The sequence below is a fragment of the Agrilus planipennis genome, unplaced genomic scaffold (assembly GCF_000699045.2).
Source record: "Agrilus planipennis isolate EAB-ADULT unplaced genomic scaffold, Apla_2.0 scaffold242, whole genome shotgun sequence".
In the NCBI taxonomy this organism is placed as follows: Eukaryota; Metazoa; Arthropoda; class Insecta; order Coleoptera; family Buprestidae; genus Agrilus; species Agrilus planipennis.
In genome coordinates this window covers 442,263-448,263 of record NW_020439006.1, presented here as the reverse complement: position 1 = coordinate 448,263, position 6,001 = coordinate 442,263, and positions in this window count along the sequence as shown.

Below are 6,001 nucleotides of genomic sequence, written 5' to 3'. Positions count from 1 at the left end.
ACAATCTACTCACATCATACAGTGACAATTATGAAATACACAGTGATTCCACATTTTTAATTTCGAATATCCTACTATCATCTATTACTTGTAAACAATACCAGCTGATCGCAGCGGCATTTCGAGGTCAATCGTTAAGCCCACAACCTTCACATCATGTCTTACAGAGGATAATTTGCACCTGCCTAATCATCTTTCTTATATACAGGGTGTCCCAAACAAGGGGGTTTCTTCAATAACTGCTTTATAGTAGTTCATATCCTAAAATTATTTTCGATTATACTGTGTCCCATTTTTCCTGAAGGCTACCTAACTTCATTTTTTCCAATGCAATGCCCTATTTATTATTGCATTTTTTAATTCCTCGTTAAATTTAAATATCACTTTGTTACCCATTTGGAAATTGATGCATTTTAGACATAATATATGGTTAACAAAATGATATTTAAATTTAACAAGGAATTCAAAATGAAATATAAATGGGGCATTCCATTTAAATAAATGAAGTTAGGTAGCCTCCCGGAAAAATGAGATACTCTGTATAATCGAAAATAATTTTAGGATATGAAGATACTTATATGATAACACTTTTTTAAAAAACTTTTTTTGATATCTTCAACTATAAAGCGTTATTGTAGAGACTTACTTGCTTGGGGCATCCTGTATATAACGTTCCATCTCGTTAAAAATTATTTAAAACAAATAGAAAAGTCAAAAATAGGCAACCTACAGGAAAACATTCCCAAAACAGTTTGGAAGAAAGCAAAATAACCCTAATTCTCCAAACTTCCGCATCGAAAACTTCTCCGTCCCCGAAGAAAAAATACAACATAAAAATAACGAATAAAAAAAAACATTCAAACTCTATTCCTCTCAATTCTTCCTCGCTGTTGCCCCAAGGATCCGCCCAGAACCGATGTCTCGAAAACAATCATCATCACTCGGGCTGCTCCAAAAAATGCCCAACCATCTGCCCGTTCTCCTGTTGCCTCCGTAATGGTGTCCCACCAAAGGTCTTACACTAGGGCTGTGAGAGCAACCCACCATCCCCCACCTATTCCCAACCATCTCTACAACATCAGGTGCAACTCCGTCCCTTCAGAAAAAATTCAGGTAATCGTCCAAAGAATGGTAGCCAGTTTACTCGCCGTCCTCAAAACACACACCGATGTCGACTATTTACCTGGAATGTTCATGAAGGTAATGCCTCCTCGAGAAAAAGTCAATCGGTCTTGTCTGCATCACCTAAACATACTCATCTCACCGATTCAGCTTCTCTGTCCCAAAATTCACATCATATAGAAGGGATCGTGGACACTGACGCGGCGACGGCGCCGTAGCCATTTTCGTTAGGAGTAATATATCTATCTCTTTGGCTACTGACTCATTAGAAGCAGTTGGCATCGAAATCTCTTCAACTTCCGACCCTGTCAGAATCATCTTGTTGTCCTCCCCTCCTACCCACCCGTCCCGAACTAAGAGGATATTTCAAAACTCCTCCTACTCCCACCAAACTAAACAAACCTACCTTTTCATGTGTTGTTTTATCTGTTGACCCAAACATCGTAGCGACCGGTATCCTCTCGTCCCTACAAAACCAAAATATCCAGGCCAACAACGCTTGGCCTATTAAATCCAGCAAAACCGGTCAAGACACTTTCCTTTTCCGAATCATTTCCAATTGCCCTAAATCCATAGACAGACTCCTTTCTAAAGGATTCTCTATGTTTTCAAAAACCTACCGCTGTGTCCCGTCTCAATCACCTGGCCCTCAACCTTTACAGTGTGGCAAATGCTTCACCTTTGGCCACATCACAACTTCCTGCGTCCAACGAGAACCCCTCTGCTACCGTTGCGGCGACAAGCACCCATCCTCATCCTGCACAACCTCCACTCCTAGCTGCGCCAACTACAAAGGCAAGCACCTTGCCTTTGACTCAAAATGCCCAAGTCGTCCTTCCCCTAAATCCCTAACACCGACTAAAACCGCTCCGGTCAAATGCGTAGACACCCTCGCTGACGTAATGTCCGAGGAAGATCCAATCTACATCGTCTGATACTCCCGAACCCGAATCATTGACTCCCAACTCCAAGCTCGTTCGCGAGATGATATCCTATCACGCCGCCTAATTTTTCCGCAGGAAAGTTTCCTAAAACTACAAAGCCACATATCAACGATGGCCCATCCCCGTTGCATATAAATGAACATTAAAATTAGCACGGTTAATGCATGCAGCTGGAAGCGAAAAAGAAACAACATAATACACACTTTACACACAGATTCAATTCATATTCTTGCGGTTCAAGAAACACTTCACTTATAGTTCACCAAACAATCGCTTCCAGCCAATTTCAAATACCTATACAACTTCAACACATAGATGCATGCGCAACGACAATTCACACACGGTACGGTGATTTCACAATATTTTCATACTACAATAGCCCGACAACTAAACTCGACAGATTTCATAACATACATTTCCAACCTTCCAAGAGCCGTAGTTCTAGGAGACTTAAATGCAAGACACACTTCCTTTGGAGACACCTCCACAAACGGCAACGGCCGTATTCTCGCCAACGCTCTCCTCTCACTTAATCTCTTCCGAGTCAGAAATACTAACCCTACTTTCAGCAATTACAGGGGATCCGCAATCCCAGATCATATAATCTGCACCGACAGGCTAGCACCGATCTTCGCACACACCTGCCACATAGGCACGTCAATCACAAGCGATCACTAAACCCTTTCCATTACAATGCAGATTCAAACGCCGCAAATTACGCAACCGGCATACAAAGAAATACGCGACTACAAAAAAATTAACTTTAATAATCTCCGGGAGCAAATATCAAACGCGAACTTAACTCCGCCAATAATTCATAACGCCGCCGATATAGATAACGCTAATGAAGTAACTTAACTAATAAATAACTAATTAACTGTTCAGAACGCCGTCAGCGAAACCACACCATTAAAACGTATATATATATATATATATCGGTAGAAAACCGTTGTCACCGGAAATTGTCAAAATTATAAAAAAGAAGCGCGAACTATATAGACTTTTCACCAGAACACGCAACCCACTCATTAAAACAGAATAGAACAGGTTAAACGCCCTAATCCGCCGCGAAGTCAAGAACCATCAACAAAAAAGATGGCACGAATCTTGATCAAAATTAAATTACCATAACGGCTCCCAATTCTGGAAAAAATTCAAAACACTAACTGGGCAAAAAACAATTCCCATCAGCCACTTAATCGTCAATAATCAGATTTGTAACACACCCGCAGAAAAAGCAAGCGCGTTTGCGNACTGAAACACGTTAGAAAAACTATGTACCTATCACAATCGAAAATCCCATGATCGTAAACTGAAGTGGACCTAATGTAGTCCATGACGTCGAGTATTATGTTATTTTAAATAGAAAAGAAATTTTAACAACTACGGAATAGTTAGAAGCAAACAAATGTATGTGTTATGGCTGTAAAAGTTGAGACAAGATGCAGATCTTTGACCATTCACATGTGTTCAACGTTAGTTTTGCCTAGCAGGGCTCATTAACCCCACGTGGGGTAATACAAGGATGTGTCCAGAAGGACCAAGTTGGTTGTTTTGTTTTCATTAAATGTAAAAAGCTAAATATTGATATAACCTCGTATAATTACACTGTTGGAAGTGACTGGAATAAATATACATAATGTCGTAGTTTCTAACAGGTTGGTCAGTTTGCTTTGGATTGTTGTGGAATTTACTTGTTTGTTAGTGTTAGTTTATTTAGTGGTCATTTCATAAATGACTATTACAATAAGGACAATTAGTGTATTCTAGTAGGGTTCTTATTCAACCATCAGTTGGTGGTGAGTTACATTACCAATGCCTGTCGTATAATTCGAAACTTCGCTGTCATCAGTGTTGCATTGAAACGAATGGCGGACAATTTCAAAATTTTTATAAAAGGTACGCATTTCTTTTTCACTTTTACAAGGTGGAAGTGCATTCGGCTTCTTCCCGGCAGGTACTTCTTACATCCACACTAGATCAGCTGAGCGACGTTAGTCGCCTAGATCCAGGCCCGTAATGAAACAAATTGTACGTTCAAATTTACAAAGACGATTTGCGAGCTCAATTGTCACTGGATTGAAAAATTGTATAACACTTTTTTGTTGTATTTTGTGTCAGGAAGCCATGGTTTTTTTTTAATTATTATAACTGGGACACCCTGCATACTTTAACTGTTCAAAACGCCGTCAGCGAAACTACACCATTAAAACGTATACATATCGGTAGAAAACCGTTGCCACTGGAAATTGTCAAAATTATAAAAAAGAAACGCGAACTATACAGACTTTTCACCAGACCAGGTTAAACACACTAGTCCGCCGCGAAGTCAACAACCATCAACAAAAAAGATAGCACGAATCTTGTTCAAAATTAAATTACCATAACGGCTCCCAATTCCAATACATTAGATCTGTAAATTTACATACCACACAAGTACATCAAACAGCATGCTACACCCAACACAACATTTTGCGCGAAATTACTTCTGACGACATAGCAAACACATTCGCGAAACTTAAAAACAATTCTCCAGGAGAAGATGGAATAACGAACAGCATAATTAAAAACCTACCGCCTTCAGCAACAGAATATCTTACCTGCATTTACAACGGTATACTTACAACCGGATATTATCCCACAACCTGGAAAAGCGCAAATATAATAATGATACCTAAACTAGGAAAAGACCATATAGACGCGAAATCATGCCGGCCCATCTCCCTAGTAAACAACTCCAGAAAAATATTCGAACGTATTATCGCGTCCCGTCTAACCGAATACTGCGATCACAACCATATCATTCCAAATTCACAAACTGGGTACCGAAAGAAACGCTCCCCCCTTGCCCCAGTCCTAAAACTCCAATCTGAAGTAACTTCGTACATAAACACAGGCGGCGCCTTAGATTTCGAAAGAGCTTTGAACACTGTATGACATAACGGCCTCTTGTACAAATTACTTCACATCAACCTTCCACCACACTTCGTGAAAATAATACACTCCTTTCTAACGAACAGACCCTCCCGAATCAAAATCGGTAATACTTTCTCGCGAACTTTCTCACTTACTGCAGGAGTACTACAGGGCACAGTGCTCGCCCCGCATCTCTACAGCATATTCTGCAACGATCTACCCCAAGCTATTGAAAACACCGTCAGCCTATGTCAACAATGGCTCAATAAATCATCGTGCTCACTGTTCAGTACCGGTACAGAAAGTGAAGTATGGATGTAGTCATTGGGTTTTATACTTCTTGAACCAAGTTTGTAGAGAGATTGTAACGTATCACACGATCATGAATGATTAANTGTAAACATCTTCATTTTCTATTGGAATGCGTATGGTATCATTATTTTTAAAAGTTGAATTAGCATAGGGTTAATGAGTATGTTTATCAGCGTTAATAATAGCGTTGTCGAAGACTGCTTTCTCGGTGACATTTAGTATTTCTGCAACCATTTTAACTTTCCACCTTTTTCAATCGCAACCCCAAAGATTTAAGGAACTGTTTATTAGACGATGTTAATCGCTGAACGGGTGCAAGCGAAATAAACGTCTCAGAGTGTGGTGATCGTTTTATAGTAGTATTTTTGTTCGAACAACGTTGGACACAGTTGTATCGCGCAACCATGTTATAGTTTTCGTAAGTGAAGTCTTACTGTAACACGCTTTCCACGGAAATTAACAAGATTACCGTCTTGATCAACTATTTTAAGGGAAATGTAATCGATGACACGTGTGTTGATAGATAAATATATAAGACTTGTGGGATTCTCTACAATTTTAAATCCGGGAGGTACATTGGGAAAGAATTGATGTAATATATGTCCATCTTGTCCTTTAGTAGCATCATTAGTATGTATATAGGAGTTAGATACAAGGTTACATGTTACTGAAATTGCGTTTACCTTGAAAATGTCAGCTACATGATC